Source organism: Hyperolius riggenbachi, chromosome 1, assembly GCF_040937935.1.
Source record: "Hyperolius riggenbachi isolate aHypRig1 chromosome 1, aHypRig1.pri, whole genome shotgun sequence".
NCBI lineage: Eukaryota > Metazoa > Chordata > Amphibia > Anura > Hyperoliidae > Hyperolius > Hyperolius riggenbachi.
The window spans coordinates 67215470-67234444 of NC_090646.1; positions in this window are offsets into that span (position 1 = coordinate 67215470).

The following is an 18975-nucleotide window of genomic DNA, read 5'->3' on the forward strand; positions in this document are numbered from 1 at the left end:
CTGCGCAGGTGCAGAACTACTGCGCCTGCGCAGTTTGCCAAGGCCCACATGCCCGTGATTGACAGCTGCGCTTCGCGCAGCCGCAGTAAATCTGCCCCGCGGTCGGCCTGAATGCTACGCCCGGAGTCCAGGTGAACGGTGGGGACAGTCGGCTGGAAGGGGCTGGAGAGAGCCCCAGGTGAGTAAACCTCATTTTCGTGCATTTGGCTGATAACTCCTTTAATGGGTTGCCCCAAACTGGGCTGAGCCAAAAACAGCCAATCAAAATTTAGTTATATAACAAAGAGTCTTTTGGTTAATCCAACTGGCTAAAAGTGAAAAATAATATTTTGGCCAATAGGATTGTAAGCCCGCCCACCACGGCACGGTAGACTCTTTTAGGGCGGGTTTTTGGGGGGGTTGGAGGTGTAGCAGAAGGGGGAGTAGTGATGCTCGTAATATTACATTTTCCTAACAGGTAATAGCTAATTAGTCATTACGAATACATTCACATAAATATCACAAATTTTCATGTAATTACGATTGATTACGATTAATTTTCAGCATAATTACGATAAAATACAAAATTGGGCACTAAATTATATTAATGCAAAATTATGATGCAACATTACAAATTAACACAATATTAACTCATATAATATTGTGCCAAAAATTATGAAAAATATCAAATTATGATTTTGCATCAAGATTGCAAATCACAATGCGAAATTACACATATGCATAATTTTGACTCAAGACTAAGGGGAATACTAGAGGTGAAAGAAGGATGAGGGGGGACAAGTGGTCATAATGGGTACCCCTCTTACACCCTGGAGTGAGCAGCATGGGAACACATCGGCCATCCGAGAGTGAAGAGGTGGGTGTTATCCAGCCCCCTCGGTACTGGTTGGTACCTGCACAGTCAGCTACCCAAAGGAAACTGACTGGGTGCGCCACAGGTTCCACACAGTACAAAGGAGGCTAGAAAACCCCCACCCTATCACTCTCTAGATGACCTGGCTCAACCTTACCTTTCACTCCAGGGAGACCGGGTACTGCCTACCCGCTCTCCATAAAGCAGTATTCCCTCATTTCCCCACTTTATAGTTGTGCCGAAGACACAAACCTGATAGGCAGCGAAGAGGACCACCACATTATGACCACCTGACATATGTTTTTGGGATGTGGGAGGAAACCGGAGTGCCCGGAGAAAACCCACGCAGACACGTGGAGAACATACAAACTCCATGCAAATACTGAGTTCCCTGGTTGGGATTCTAATCAGAGAACCAGCTCCTCTGCTTTCATGCTGCCCACTGCGTCAAATGCAGCCAGTTCCTCCTATTTATAGTCTCGTGAGTACTATGACATCAGAGTACTATGACATCACAAGGGGCGTGGCCAAATTTTTCAGACAACAGCAAGAGAAAGCCCCAGACATGTCCCCTATAGAAGATTCTGGAATTCTAGAGAACATTTTTTATCTTACTGGCAAAAAAGTCTAAGGTGCATGCAATTCACATAGAATTTGCATCAGTTTAAAACTATTAGCATCTCACTCAATATTTTTAAATGTTACATAATGTTGTGCAATCTATAATTCCCCAGGCAGCCACTGTATTTTCAAATCGCTGCCACGTATAGTTTTGAAGCTTCAATCACCAAACTTGAAGCAAATATTTCTGATGTAAACCCAATTTAAAATGTGAATTTTGGGGGAAGCCTGGAAGTGGACAGAGCCAAAAATAAAGCCAATCAAAATGTTGCTAGTCTTAAATTGCTGCCATTTGTACAGTTTTTAAGCTCCATTCACCAAACTTAGATCACCAAATATTCCTGGTGGCAACCTAAATTATAACCAGTTTCTTAAGGGTGGAACCAAAGTGTGTGGAGTTAAAACAGCTAATCAAAATTGAGTTATTTTCCAGCTGGTACCACTCGTACTTTGAAGCTTTAGTCACCAAACTTGGCCAAATATTGTTGATGTCAACTCAAATTAAAATGTCAATTTTTAAAGGAGTTATAAGCCAAATGCACGAAAATGAGGTTTACTCACCTGGGTTTCTCTCCAGTCCCTTGCAGCCGACTGTCCCACACCGACCTCTCCACTCCCCGCCGTTCAAAAGGTCTCCGAGCTCAGTATTCAGGCTTACCGCGGGGTCGGCCTTACTGCGGCTGCGTGAAGTGCCGCTGTAAATCACGGCCATGTGGGTCGTGGCGAACTGCGCAGGTGCAGAACTACTGCGCCTGCGCAGTTTGCCACGGCCCACATGCCCGTGATTGACAGCGGCGCTTCACGCAGCCGCAGTAAATCTGCCCCGCGGTCGGCCTGAATACTACGCCCGGAGTCCAGGTGAACGGTGGGGACAGTCGGCTGGAAGGGGCTGGAGAGAGCCCCAGGTGAGTAAACCTCATTTTCGTGCATTTGGCTGATAACTCCTTTAATGGGTTGCCCCAAACTGGGCTGAGCCAAAAACAGCCAATCAAAATGTAGTTATATAACAAAGAGTCTTTTGGTTAATCCAACTGGCTAAAAGTGAAAAAGAATATTTTGGCCAATAGGATTGTAAGCCCGCCCACCACGGCACGGTAGACTCTTTTAGGGCGGGTTTTTGGGGGGGTTGGAGGTGTAGCAGAAGGGGGAGTAGTGATGCTCGTAATATTACATTTTCCTAACAGGTAATAGCTAATTAGTCATTACGAATACATTCACATAAATATCACAAATTTTCATATAATTACGATTGATTATGATTAATTTTCAGCGTAATTACGATAAAATACAAAATTGGGCACTAAATTATATTAATGCAAAATTTTGATGCAACATTACAAATTAACACAATATTAACTCATATTGTGCCAAAAATTATGAAAAATATCAAATTATGATTTTGCATCAAGATTGCAAATCACAATGCGAAATTACACATATGCATAATTTTGACTCAAGACTAAGGGGAATACTAGAGGTGAAAGAAGGATGAGGGGGGACAAGTGGTCATAATGGATACCCCTCTTACACCCTGGAGTGAGCAGCATGGGAACACATCGGCCATCCGAGAGTGAAGAGGTGGGTGTTATCCAGCCCCCTCGGTACTGGTTGGTACCTGCACAGTCAGCTACCCAAAGGAAACTGACTGGGTGCGCCACAGGTTCCACACAGTACAAAGGAGGCTAGAAGCTCCCCACCCTATCACTCTCTAGATGACCGGGCTCCACCTTACCTTTCACTCCAGGGAGACCGGGTACTGCCTACCCACTCTCCATAAAGCAGTATTCCCTCATTTCCCCACTTTATAGTTGTGCCGAAGACACAAACCTGATAGGCAGCGAAGAGGACCACCACATTATGACCACCTGACATATGTTTTTGGGATGTGGGAGGAAACCAGAGTGCCCGGAGAAATCCCACGCAGACACGTGGAGAACATACAAACTCCATGCAAATACTGAGTTCCCTGGTTGGGATTCTAATCAGAGAACCAGCTCCTCTGCTTTCATGCTGCCCACTGCGTCAAATGCAGCCAGTTCCTCCTATTTATAGTCTCGTGAGTACTATGACATCAGAGTACTATGACATCACAAGGGGCATGGCCAAATTTATCAGACAACAGCAAGGGAAAGCCCCAGACATGTCCCCTATAGAAGATTCTGGAATTCTAGAGAACATTTTTTATCTTACTGGCAAAAAAGTTCAAGTCTAAGGTGCATGCAATTCACATAGAATTTGCATCAGTTTAAAACTATTAGCATCTCACTCAATATTTTTAAATGTTACATAATGTTGTGCAATCTATAATTCCCCAGGCAGCCACTGTATTTTCAAATCGCTGCCACGTATAGTTTTGAAGCTTCAATCACCAAACTTGGAGCAAATATTTCTGATGTAAACCCAATTTAAAATGTGAATTTTGGGGGAAGCCTGGAAGTGGACAGAGCCAAAAATAAAGCCAATCAAAATGTTGCTAGTTTTAAATTGCTGCCATTTGTACAGTTTTTAAGCTCCATTCACCAAACTTAGATCACCAAATATTCCTGGTGGCAACCTAAATTATAACCAGTTTCTTAAAAGTGGAACCAAAGTGTGTGGAGTTAAAACAGCTAATCAAAATTGAGTGATTTTCCAGCTGGTACCACTCGTACTTTGAAGCTTTAGGGCTCGTTTCCACTGTAGCGAATCCGCATGCGGGCACTGCATGCGGATTCGCATACTTAATGTTACTGGATGGGGCTGTTTCCACGTGTGCGGCGGCGGCGGCGTTTTTCGTTGCGGGGAAAATCTGCACGACAGGGTCGTGCAGATTCGCGTGCGGCCGGAATGCGGGCGAATCGCCGCTTATGTATTGTATGGGGAAATCGCATGCGGCTTTGTCAAGCAGATTTCCCCGCGATTTCGCATGCGATTTCGCATGAAAGCCAATTGAATTTAACACAGGCAGTGACATGGTTAAATTCGCATGGCTCCTTGCCATGCGAAATCGCATGCGAAATCGCGGGGAAATCTGCATGCGGAAACGCAGCCGCATGCGATTTCTTTAGCGGTGGAATCCAGGCGATTCCGCACCGCTACAGTGGAAACAAGCCCTTAGTCACCAAACTTGGCCAAATATTGTTGATGTCAACTCAAATTAAAATGTCAATTTTTAAAGGAGTTATAAGCCAAATGCACGAAAATGAGGTTTACTCACCTGGGTTTCTCTCCAGTCCCTTGCAGCCGACTGTCCCACACCGACCTCTCCACTCCCCGCCGTTCAAAAGGTCTCCGAGCTCAGTATTCAGGCTTACCGCGGGGTCGGCCTTACTGCGGCTGTGTGAAGTGCCGCTGTAAATCACGGCCATGTGGGCCGTGGCGAACTGCGCAGGTGCAGAACTACTGCGCCTGCGCAGTTTGCCACGGCCCACATGCCCGTGATTGACAGCGGCGCTTTGCGCAGCCGCAGTAAATCTGCCCCGCGGTCGGCCTGAATACTACGCCCGGAGTCCAGGTGAACGGTGGGGACAGTCGGCTGGAAGGGGCTGGAGAGCCCCAGGTGAGAAAACCTCATTTTCGTGCATTTGGCTGATAACTCCTTTAATGGGTTGCCCCAAACTGGGCTGAGCCAAAAACAGCCAATAAAAATTTAGTTATATAACAAAGAGTCTTTTGGTTAATCCAACTGGCTAAAAGTGAAAAAGAATATTTTGGCCAATAGGATTGTAAGCCCGCCCACCACGGCACGGTAGACTCTTTTAGGGCGGGTTTTTGGGGGGGTTGGAGGTGTAGCAGAAGGGGGAGTAGTGATGCTCGTAATATTACATTTTCCTAACAGGTAATAGCTAATTAGTCATTACGAATACATTCACATAAATATCACTAATTTTCATGTAATTACGATTGATTACGATTAATTTTCAGCGTAATTACGATAAAATACAAAATTGGGCACTAAATTATACTTTAATGCAAAATTATGATGCAACATTACAAATTAACACAATATTAACTCATATTGTGCCAAAAATTATGAAAAATATCAAATTATGATTTTGCATCAAGATTACAAATCACAATGCAAAATTACACATATGCATAATTTTGACTCAAGACTAAGGGGGAATACTAGAGGTGAAAGAAGGATGAGGGGGACAAGTGGTCATAATGGGTACCCCTCTTACACCCTGGAGTGAGCAGCATGGGAACACATCGGCCATCCGAGAGTGAAGAGGTGGGTGTTATCCAGCCCCCTTGGTACTGGTTGGAACCTGCACAGTCAGCTACCCAAAGGAAATTGACTGGGTGCGCCACAGGTTCCACACAGTACAAAGGAGGCTAGAAGACCCCCACCCTATCACTCTGTAGATGACCGGGCTCAACCTTACCTTTCACTCCAGGGAGACCGGGTACTGCCTACCTGCTCTCCATAAAGCAGTATTCCCTCATTCCCCACCTTATAGTTGTGCAGAAGACACAAACCTGATAGGCAGCGAAGAGGACCACCACATTATGACCACCTGACATATGTTTTTGGGATGTGGGAGGAAACCGGAGTGCCCGGAGAAAACCCACGCAGACACGCGGAGAACATACAAACTCCATGCAAATACTGAGTTCCCTGGTTGGGATTCTAATCAGAGAACCAGCTCCTCTGCTTTCATGCTGCCCACTGCGTCAAATGCAGCCAGTTCCTCCTATTTATTGTCTCGTGAGTACTATGACATCAGAGTACTATGACATCACAAGGGGCGTGGCCAAATTTATCAGACAACAGCAAGGGAAAGCCCCGGACATGTCCCCTATAGAAGATTCTGGAATTCTAGAGAACATTTTTTATCTTACTGGCAAAAAAAGTTCAAGTCAAAGGTGCATGCAATTCACATAGAATTTGCATCAGTTTAAAACTATTAGCATCTCACTCAATATTTTTAAATTTTACATAATATTGTGCAATCTATAATTCCCCAGGCAGCCACTGTATTTTCAAATCACTGCCACGTATAGTTTTGAAGCTTCAATCACCAAACTTGGAGCAAATATTTCTGATGTAAACCCAATTTAAAATGTGAATTTTGGGGGAAGCCTGGAAGTGGACAGAGCCAAAAATCAAGCCAATCAAAATGTTGCTAGTTTTAAATTGCTGCCATTTGTACAGTTTTTAAGCTCCATTCACCAAACTTAGATCACCAAATATTCCTGGTGGCAACCTAAATTATAACCAGTTTCTTAAGGGTGGAACCAAAGTGTGTGGAGTTAAAACTGCTAATCAAAATTGAGTTATTTTCCAGCTGGTACCACTCGTAATTTGAAGCTTTAGTCACCAAACTTGGCCAAATATTGTTGATGTCAACTCGAATTAAAATGTCAATTTTTAAAGGCATTATAAGCCAAATGCACGAAAATGAGGTTTACTCACCTGAGTTTCTCTCCAGTCCCTTGCAGCCGACTGTCCCACACCGACCTCTCCACTCCCCGCCGTTCAAAAGGTCTCCGAGCTCAGTATTCAGGCTTACCGCGGGGTCGGCCTTACTGCGGCTGCGTGAAGTGCCGCTGTAAATCACGGCCATGTGGGCCGCGGCGAACTGCGCAGGTGCAGAACTACTGCACCTGCGCAGTTTGCCACGACCCACATGGCCGTGATTGACAGCGGCGCTTCGCGCAGCCGCAGTAAATCTGCCCCGCGGTCGGCCTGAATACTACGCCCGGAGTCCAGATGAACGGTGGGGACAGTCGGCTGGAAGGGGCTGGAGAGAGCCCCAGGTGAGTAAACCTCATTTTCGTGCATTTGGCTGATAACTCCTTTAATGGGTTGCCCCAAACTGGGCTGAGCCAAAAACAGCCAATCAAAATTTAGTTATATAACAAAGAGTCTTTTGGTTAATCCAACTGGCTAAAAGTGAAAAAGAATATTTTGGCCAATAGGATTGTAAGCCCGCCCACCACGGCACGGTAGACTCTTTTAGGGCGGGTTTTTGGGGGGGTTGGAGGTGTAGCAGAAGGGGGAGTAGTGATGCTCGTAATATTACATTTTCCTAACAGGTAATAGCTAATTAGTCATTACGAATACATTCACATAAATATCACTAATTTTCATGTAATTACGATTGATTACGATTAATTTTCAGCGTAATTACGATAAAATACAAAATTGGGCACTAAATTATACTTTAATGCAAAATTATGATGCAACATTACAAATTAACACAATATTAACTCATATTGTGCCAAAAATTATGAAAAATATCAAATTATGATTTTGCATCAAGATTGCAAATCACAATGCGAAATTACACATATGCATAATTTTGACTCAAGACTAAGGGGGAATACTAGAGGTGAAAGAAGGATGAGGGGGGACAAGTGGTCATAATGGGTACCCCTCTTACACCCTGGAGTGAGCAGCATGGGAACACATCGACCATCCGAGAGTGAAGAGGTGGGTGTTATCCAGCCCCCTCGGTACTGGTTGGTACCTGCACAGTCAGCTACCCAAAGGAAACTGACTGGGTGCGCCACAGGTTCCACACAGTACAAAGGAGGCTAGAAGACCCCCACCCTATCACTCTCTAGATGACCGGGCTCAACCTTACCTTTCACTCCAGGGAGACCGGGTACTGCCTACCCGCTCTCCATAAAGCAGTGTTCCCTCATTCCCCACCTTATAGTTGTGCAGAAGACACAAACCTGATAGGCAGCGAAGAGGACCACCACATTATGACCACCTGACATATGTTTTTGGGATGTGGGAGGAAACCGGAGTGCCCGGAGAAAACCCACTCAGACACGCGGAGCACATACAAACTCCATGCAAATACTGAGTTCCCTGGTTGGGATTCTAATCAAAGAACCAGCTCCTCTGCTTTCATGCTGCCCACTGCGTCAAATGCAGCCAGTTCCTCCTATTTATAGTCTCGTGAGTACTATGACATCAGAGTACTATGACATCACAAGGGGCGTGGCCAAATTTATCAGACAACAGCAAGGGAAAGCCCCGGACATGTCCCCTATAGAAGATTCTGGAATTCTAGAGAACATTTTTTATCTTACTGGCAAAAAAATTTCAAGTCGAAGATGCATGCAATTCACATAGAATTTGCATCAGTTTAAAACTATTAGCATCTCACTCAATATTTTTAAATGTTACATAATGTTGTGCAATCTATAATTCCCCAGGCAGCCACTGTATTTTCAAATTGCTGCCACGTATAGTTTTGAAGCTTCAATCACCAAACTTGGAGCAAATATTTCTGATGTAAACCCAATTTAAAATGTGAATTTTGGGGGAAGCCTGGAAGTGGACAGAGCCAAAAATAAAGCCAATCAAAATGTTGCTAGTTTTAAATTGCTGCCATTTGTACAGTTTTTAAGCTCCATTCACCAAACTTAGATCACCAAATATTCCTGGTGGCAACCTAAATTATAACCAGTTTCTTAAGGGTGGAACCAAAGTGTGTGGAGTTAAAACAGCTAATCAAAATTGAGTTATTTTCCAGCTGGTACCACTCGTACTTTGAAGCTTTAGTCACCAAACTTGGCCAAATATTGTTGATGTCAACTCGAATTAAAATGTCAATTTTTAAAGGAGTTATAAGCCAAATGCACGAAAATGAGGTTTACTCACCTGGGTTTCTCTCCAGTCCCTTGCAGCCGACTGTCCCACACCGACCTCTCCACTCCCCGCCGTTCAAAAGGTCTCCGAGCTCAGTATTCAGGAGGCTTACCGCGGGGTCGGCCTTACTGCGGCTGCGTGAAGTGCCGCTGTAAATCACGGCTATGTGGGCCGCGGCGAACTGCGCAGGTGCAGAAGTACTGCACCTGCGCAGTTTGCCATGACCCACATGGCCGTGATTGACAGCGGCGCTTCGAGCAGCCGCAGTAAATCTGCCCCGTGGTCGGCCTGAATACTACGCCCGGAGTCCAGATGAACGGTGCGGACAGTCGGCTGGAAGGGGCTGGAGAGAGCCCCAGGTGAGTAAACCTCATTTTCGTGCATTTGGCTGATAACTCCTTTAATGGGTTGCCCCAAACTGGGCTGAGCCAAAAACAGCCAATCAAAATTTAGTTATATAACAAAGAGTCTTTTGGTTAATCCAACTGGCTAAAAGTGAAAAAGAATATTTTGGCCAATAGGATTGTAAGCCCGCCCACCACGGCACGGTAGACTCTTTTAGGGCGGGTTTTTGGGGTGGTTGGAGGTGTAGCAAAAGGGGGAGTAGTGATGCTCGTAATATTACATTTTCCTAACAGGTAATAGCTAATTAGTCATTACGAATACATTCACATAAATATCACTAATTTTCATGTAATTACGATTGATTACGATTAATTTTCAGCATAATTACGATAAAATACAAAATTGGGCACTAAATTATATTAATGCAAAATTATGATGCAACATTACAAATTAACACAATATTAACTCATATTGTGCCAAAAATTATGAAAAATATCAAATTATGATTTTGCATCAAGATTACAAATCACAATGCGAAATTACACATATGCATAATTTTGACTCAAGACTAAAGGGGAATACTAGAGGTGAAAGAAGGATGAGGGGGGACAAGTGGTCATAATGGGTACCCCTCTTACACCCTGGAGTGAGCAGCATGGGAACACATCGGCCATCCGAGAGTGAAGAGGTGGGTGTTATCCAGCCCCCTTGGTACTGGTTGGAACCTGCACAGTCAGCTACCCAAAGGAAATTGACTGGGTGCGCCACAGGTTCCACACAGTACAAAGGAGGCTAGAAGACCCCCACCCTATCACTCTCTAGATGACCGGGCTCAACCTTACCTTTCACTCCAGGGAGACCGGGTACTGCCTACCCGCTCTCCATAAAGCAGTATTCCCTCATTCCCCACCTTATAGTTGTGCAGAAGACACAAACCTGATAGGCAGCGAAGAGGACCACCACATTATGACCACCTGACATATGTTTTTGGGATGTGGGAGGAAACCGGAGTGCCCGGAGAAAACCCACGCAGACACGTGGAGAACATACAAACTCCATGCAAATACTGAGTTCCCTGGTTGGGATTCTAATCAGAGAACCAGCTCCTCTGCTTTCATGCTGCCCACTGCGTCAAATGCAGCCAGTTCCTCCTATTTATTGTCTCGTGAGTACTATGACATCAGAGTACTATGACATCACAAGGGGCGTGGCCAAATTTATCAGACAACAGCAAGGGAAAGCCCCAGACATGTCCCCTATAGAAGATTCTGGAATTCTAGAGAACATTTTTTATCTTACTGGCAAAAAAAGTTCAAGTCAAAGGTCCATGCAATTCACATAGAATTTGCATCAGTTTAAAACTATTAGCATCTCACTCAATATTTTTAAATTTTACATAATATTGTGCAATCTATAATTCCCCAGGCAGCCACTGTATTTTCAAATCACTGCCATGTATAGTTTTGAAGCTTCAATCACCAAACTTGGAGCAAATATTTCTGATGTAAACCCAATTTAAAATGTGAATTTTGGGGGAAGCCTGGAAGTGGACGGAGCCAAAAATAAAGCCAATCAAAATGTTGCTAGTTTTAAATTGCTGCCATTTGTACAGTTTTTAAGCTCCATTCACCAAACTTAGATCACCAAATATTCCTGGTGGCAACCTAAATTATAACCAGTTTCTTAAGGGTGGAACCAAAGTGTGTGGAGTTAAAACAGCTAATCAAAATTGAGTTATTTTCCAGCTGGTACCACTCGTACTTTGAAGCTTTAGTCACCAAACTTGGCCAAATATTGTTGATGTCAACTCGAATTAAAATGTCAATTTTTAAAGGAGTTATACGCCGAATGCACGAAAATGAGGTTTACTCACCTGGGTTTCTCTCCAGTCCCTTGCAGCCGACTGTCCCACACCGACCTCTCCACTCCCCGCCGTTCAAAAGGTCTCTGAGCTCAGTATTCAGGCTTACCGCGGGGTCGGCCTTACTGCGGCTGCATAAGGTGCCGCTGTAAATCACGGCCATGTGGGCCGCGGCGAACTGCGCAGGTGCAGAACTACTGCACCTGCGCAGTTTGCCACGACCCACATGGCCGTGATTGACAGCGGCGCTTCGCGCAGCCGCAGTAAATCTGCCCCGCGGTCGGCCTGAATACTACGCCCGGAGTCCAGATGAACGGTGGGGACAGTCGGCTGGAAGGGGCTGGAGAGAGCCCCAGGTGAGTAAACCTCATTTTCGTGCATTTGGCTTATAACTCCTTTAATGGGTTGCCCCAAACTGGGCTGAGCCAAAAACAGCCAATCAAAATTTAGTTATATAACAAAGAGTCTTTTGGTTAATCCAACTGGCTAAAAGTGAAAAAGAATATTTTGGCCAATAGGATTGTAAGCCCGCCCACCACGGCACGGTAGACTCTTTTAGGGCGGGTTTTTGGGGGGGTTGGAGGTGTAGCAGAAGGGGGAGTAGTGATGCTCGTAATATTACATTTTCCTAACAGGTAATAGCTAATTAGTCATTACGAATACATTCACATAAATATCACTAATTTTCATGTAATTACGATTGATTACGATTAATTTTCAGCGTAATTACGATAAAATACAAAATTGGGCACTAAATTATACTTTAATGCAAAATTATGATGCAACATTACAAATTAACACAATATTAACTCATATTGTGCCAAAAATTATGAAAAATATCAAATTATGATTTTGCATCAAGATTACAAATCACAATGCGAAATTACACATATGCATAATTTTGACTCAAGACTAAGGGGGAATACTAGAGGTGAAAGAAGGATGAGGGGGGACAAGTGGTCATAATGGGTACCTCTCTTACACCCTGGAGTGAGCAGCATGGGAACACATCGGCCATCCGAGAGTGAAGAGGTGGGTGTTATCCAGCCCCCTTGGTACTGGTTGGAACCTGCACAGTCAGCTACCCAAAGGAAATTGACTGGGTGCGCCACAGGTTCCACACAGTACAAAGGAGGCTAGAAGACCCCCACCCTATCACTCTCTAGATGACCGGGCTCAACCTTACCTTTCACTCCAGGGAGACCGGGTACTGCCTACCCGCTCTCCATAAAGCAGTATTCCCTCATTCCCCACCTTATAGTTGTGCAGAAGACACAAACCTGATAGGCAGCGAAGAGGACCACCACATTATGACCACCTGACATATGTTTTTGGGATGTGGGAGGAAACCGGAGTGCCCGGAGAAAACCCACGCAGACACGCGGAGAACATACAAACTCCATGCAAATACTGAGTTCCCTGGTTGGGATTCTAATCAGAGAACCAGCTCCTCTGCTTTCATGCTGCCCACTGCGTCAAATGCAGCCAGTTCCTCCTATTTATTGTCTCGTGAGTACTATGACATCAGAGTACTATGACATCACAAGGGGCGTGGCCAAATTTATCAGACAACAGCAAGGGAAAGCCCCGGACATGTCCCCTATAGAAGATTCTGGAATTCTAGAGAACATTTTTTATCTTACTGGCAAAAAAATTTCAAGTCAAAGGTGCATGCAATTCACATAGAATTTGCATCAGTTTAAAACTATTAGCATCTCACTCAATATTTTTAAATTTTACATAATATTGTGCAATCTATAATTCCCCAGGCAGACTGTATTTTCAAATCACTGCCACGTATAGTTTTGAAGCTTCAATCACCAAACTTGGAGCAAATATTTCTGATGTAAACCCAATTTAAAATGTGAATTTTGGGGGAAGCCTGGAAGTGGACGGAGCCAAAAATAAAGCCAATCAAAATGTTGCTAGTTTTAAATTGCTGCCATTTGTACAGTTTTTAAGCTCCATTCACCAAACTTAGATCACCAAATATTCCTGGTGGCAACCTAAATTATAACCAGTTTCTTAAGGGTGGAACCAAAGTGTGTGGAGTTAAAACAGCTAATCAAAATTGAGTTTTTTTCCAGCTGGTACCACTCGTACTTTGAAGCTTTAGTCACCAAACTTGGCCAAATATTGTTGATGTCAACTCGAATTAAAATGTCAATTTTTAAAGGAGTTATAAGCCAAATGCACGAAAATGAGGTTTACTCACCTGGGTTTCTCTCCAGTCCCTTGCAGCCGACTGTCCCACACCGACCTCTCCACTCCCCGCCGTTCAAAAGGTCTCCGAGCTCAGTATTCAGGCTTACCGCGGGGTCGGCCTTACTGCGGCTGCGTGAAGTGCCGCTGTAAATCACAGCCATGTGGGCTGCGGCGAACTGCGCAGGTGCAGAACTACTGCACCTGCGCAGTTTGCCACGACCCACATGGCCGTGATTGACAGCGGCGCTTCGCGCAGCCGCAGTAAATCTGCCCCGCGGTCGGCCTGAATACTACGCCCGGAGTCCAGATGAACGGTGGGGACAGTCGGCTGGAAGGGGCTGGAGAGAGTCAAAGGTGAGTAAACCTCATTTTCGTGCATTTGGCTGATAACTCCTTTAATGGGTTGCCCCAAACTGGGCTGAGCCAAAAACAGCCAATCAAAATTTAGTTATATAACAAAGAGTCTTTTGGTTAATCCAACTGGCTAAAAGTGAAAAAGAATATTTTGGCCAATAGGATTGTAAGCCCGCCCACCACGGCACGGTAGACTCTTTTAGGGCGGGTTTTTGGGGTGGTTGGAGGTGTAGCAGAAGGGGGAGTAGTGATGCTCGTAATATTACATTTTCCTAACAGGTAATAGCTAATTAGTCATTACGAATACATTCACATAAATATCACTAATTTTCATGTAATTACGATTGATTACGATTAATTTTCAGCGTAATTACGATAAAATAAAAAATTGGGCACTAAATTATACTTTAATGCAAAATTATGATGAAACATTACAAATTAACACAATATTAACTCATATTGTGCCAAAAATTATGAAAAATATCAAATTATGATTTTGCATCAAGATTGCAAATCACAATGCGAAATTACACATATGCATAATTTTGACTCAAGACTAAGGGGGAATACTAGAGGTGAAAGAAGGATGAGGGGGGACAAGTGGTCATAATGGGTACCCCTCTTACACCCTGGAGTGAGCAGCATGGGAACACATCGACCATCCGAGAGTGAAGAGGTGGGTGTTATCCAGCCCCCTCGGTACTGGTTGGTACCTGCACAGTCAGCTACCCAAAGGAAACTGACTGGGTGCGCCACAGGTTCCACACAGTACAAAGGAGGCTAGAAGACCCCCACCCTATCACTCTCTAGATGACCGGGCTCAACCTTACCTTTCACTCCAGGGAGACCGGGTACTGCCTACCCGCTCTCCATAAAGCAGTGTTCCCTCATTCCCCACCTTATAGTTGTGCAGAAGACACATACCTGATAGGCAGCGAAGAGGACCACCACATTATGACCACCTGACATATGTTTTTGGGATGTGGGAGGAAACCGGAGTGCCCGGAGAAAACCCACGCAGACACGCGGAGAACATACAAACTCCATGCAAATACTGAGTTCCCTGGTTGGGATTCTAATCAGAGAACCAGCTCCTCTGCTTTCATGCTGCCCACTGCGTCAAATGCAGCCAGTTCCTCCTATTTATTGTCTCGTGAGTACTATGACATCAGAGTACTATGACATCACAAGGGGCGTGGCCAAATTTATCAGACAACAGCAAGGGACAGACATGTCCCCTATAGAAGATTCTGGAATTCTAGAGAACATTTTTTATCTTACTGGCAATAAAAGTTCAAGTCGAAGGTGCATGCAATTCACATAGAATTTGCATCAGTTTAAAACTATTAGCATCTCACTCAATATTTTTAAATGTTACATAATATTGTGCAATCTATAATTCCCCAGGCAGCCACTGTATTTTCAAATCACTGCCACGTATAGTTTTGAAGCTTCAATCACCAAACTTGGAGCAAATATTTTTGATGTAAACCCAATTTAAAATGTGAATTTTGGGGGAAGCCTGGAAGTGGACAGAGCCAAAGATAAAGCCAATCAAAATGTTGCTAGTTTTAAATTGCTGCCATTCGTACAGTTTTTAAGCTCCATTCACCAAACTTAGATCACCAAATATTCCTGGTGGCAACCTAAATGATAACCAGTTTCTTAAGGGTGGAACCAAAGTGTGTGGAGTTAAAACAGCTAATCAAAATTGAGTTATTTTCCAGCTGGTACCACTCGTACTTTGAAGCTTTAGTCACCAAACTTGGCCAAATATTGTTGATGTCAACTCGAATTAAAATGTCAATTTTTAAAGGAGTTATAAGCCAAATGCACGAAAATGAGGTTTACTCACCTGGGTTTCTCTCCAGTCCCTTGCAGCCGACTGCCCCACACCGACCTCTCCACTCCCCGCCGTTCAAAAGGTCTCTGAGCTCAGTATTCAGGCTTACCGCGGGGTCGGCCTTACTGCGGCTGCGTGAAGTGCCGCTGTAAATCACAGCCATGTGGGCCGCAACGAACTGCGCAGGTGCAGAACTACTGCACCTGCGCAGTTTGCCGCGGCCCACGTGGCCGTGATTGCGCAGCCGCAGTAAATCTGCCCCGCGGTTGGCCTGAATACTACGCCCGGAGTCCAGATGAACGGTGGGGACAGTCGGCTGGAAGGGGCTGGAGAGAGCCCCAGGTGAGTAAACCTCATTTTCATGCATTTGGCTGATAACTCCTTTAATGGGTTGCCCCAAACTGGGCTGAGCCAAAAACAGCCAATCAGAATTTAGTTGTATAACAAAGAGTCTTTTGGTTAATCCAACTGGGTAAAAGTGAAAAAGAATATTTTGGCCAATAGGATTGCAAGCCCGCCCACCACGGCACGGTAGACTCTTTTATGGCGGGTTTTTGGGGGGGTTTGGGGGTTGGAGAGGTGTAGCAGAAGGGGGAGTAGTGATGCTCATAATATTACATTTTCCTAACAGGTAATAGCTAATTAGTCATTACGAACACATTCACATAAATATCACAAATTTTCATGTAATTACGATTGATTACGATTAATTTTCAGCGTAATTACGATAAAATACAAAATTGGGCACTAAATTATACTTTAATGCAAAATTATGATGCAACATTACAAATTAACACAATCTTAACTCATATTGTGCCAAAAATTATGAAAAATATCAAATTATGATTTTGCATCAAGATTGCAAATCACAATACGAAATTACACATATGCATAATTTTGACTCAAGACTAAGGGGGAATACTAGAGGTGAAAGAAGGATGAGGGGGGACAAGTGGTCATAATGGGTACCCCTCTTACACCCTGGAGTGAGCAGCATGGGAACACATCGACCATCCGAGAGTGAAGAGGTGGGTGTTATCCAGCCCCCTCAGTACTGGTTGGTACCTGCACAGTCAGCTACCCAAAGGAAACTGACTGGGTGCGCCACAGGTTCCACACAGTACAAAGGAGGCTAGAAGACCCCCACCCTATCACTCTCTAGATGACCGGGCTCAACCTTACCTTTCACTCCAGGGAGACCGGGTACTGCCTACCCGCTCTCCATAAAGCAGTATTCCCTCATTCCCCACCTTATAGTTGTGCAGAAGACACAAACCTGATAGGCAGCGAAGAGGACCACCACATTATGACCACCTGACATATGTTTTTGGGATGTGGGAGGAAACCGGAGTGCCCGGAGAAAATACACTCAGACACGCGGAGAACATACAAACTCCATGCAAATACTCAGTTCCCTGGTTGGGATTCTAATCAGAGAACCAGCTCCTCTGCTTTCATGCTGCCCACTGCGTCAAATGCAGCCAATTCCTCCTATTTATTGTCTCGTGAGTACTATGACATCAGAGTACTATGACATCACAAGGGGCGTGGCCAAATTTATCAGACAACAGCAAGGGAAAGCCCCAGACATGTCCCCTATAGAAGATTCTGGAATTCTAGAGAACATTTTTTATCTTTCTGGCAAAAAAAGTTCAAGTCGCAGGTGCATGCAATTCACATAGAATTTGCATCAGTTTAAAACTATTAGCATCTCACTCAATATTTTTAAATGTTACATAATATTGTGCAATCTATAATTCCCCAGGCAGCCACTGTATTTTCAAATCGCTGCCACGTATAGTTTTGAAGCTTCAATCACCAAACTTGGATCAAATATTTCTGATGTAAACCCAATTTAAAATGTAAATTTTGGGGGAAGCCTGGAAGTGGACAGAGCCAAAAATAAAGCCAATCAAAATGTTGCTAGTTTTAAATTGCTGCCATTTGTACAGTTTTTAAGCTCCATTCACCAAACTTAGATCACCAAATATTCCTGGTGGCAACCTAAATGATAACCAGTTTCTTAAGGGTGGAACCAAAGTGTGTGGAGTTAAAACAGCTAATCAAAATTGAGTTATTTTCCAGCTGGTACCACTCGTACTTTAAAGCTTTAGTCACCAAACTTGGCCAAATATTGTTGATGTCAACTCGAATTAAAATGTCAATTTTTAAAGGAGTTATAAGCCAAATGCACGAAAATGAGGTTTACTCACCTGGGTTTCTCTCCAGTCCCTTGCAGCCGACTGTCCCACACCGACCTCTCCACTCCCCGCCGTTCAAAAAGTCTCCGAGCTCAGTATTCAGGCTTACCTATGGGTCGGCCTTACTGCGGCTGCGTGAAGTGCCGCTGTAAATCACGGCCATGTGGGCCGCGGCGAACTGCGCAGGTGCAGAACTACTGCACCTGCGCAGTTTGCCGCTGCCCACATGGCCGTGATTGACAGCGGCGCTTTGCGCAGCCGCAGTAAATCTGCCCCGCGGTCGGCCTGAATACTACGCCCGGAGTCCAGGTGAACGGTGGGGACAGTCGGCTGGAAGGGGCTGGAGAGAGCCCCAGGTGAGTAAACCTCATTTTCATGCATTTGGCTGATAACTCCTTTAATGGGTTGCCCCAAACTGGGCTGAGCCAAAAACAGCCAATCAGAATTTAGTTATATAACAAAGAGTCTTTTGGTTAATCCAAATGGCTAAAAGTGAAAAATAACATTTTCGCCAATAGGATTGTAAGCCCGCCCACCACGGCACGGTAGACTCTTTTAGGGCGGGTTTTTGGGGGGGTTTGGGGGTTGGAGAGGTGTAGCAGAAGGGGGAGTAGTGAAGAGGACCACCACATTATGACCACCTGACATATGTTTTGGGATGTGGGAGGAAACCAGAGTGCCCGGAGAAAACCCACGCAGACACGCGGAGAACATACAAACTCCATGCAAATACTGAGTTCCCTGGTTGGGATTCTAATCAGAGAACCAGCTCCTCTGCTTTCATGCTGCCCACTGCGTCAAATGCAGCCAGTTCCTCCTATTTATTGTCTCGTGAGTACTATGACATCAGAGTACTATGACATCACAAGGGGCATGGCCAAATGTATCAGACAACAGCAAGGGAAAGCCCCAGACATGTCCGCTATAGAAGATTCTGGAATTCTAGAGAACATTTTTTATCTTACTGGCAAAAAAGTTAAAGTCAAAGGTGCATGCAATTCACATAGAATTTGCATCAGTTTAAAACTATTAGCATCTCACTCAATATTTTTAAATTTTACATAACATTGTGCAATATATAATTCCCCAGGCAGCCACATT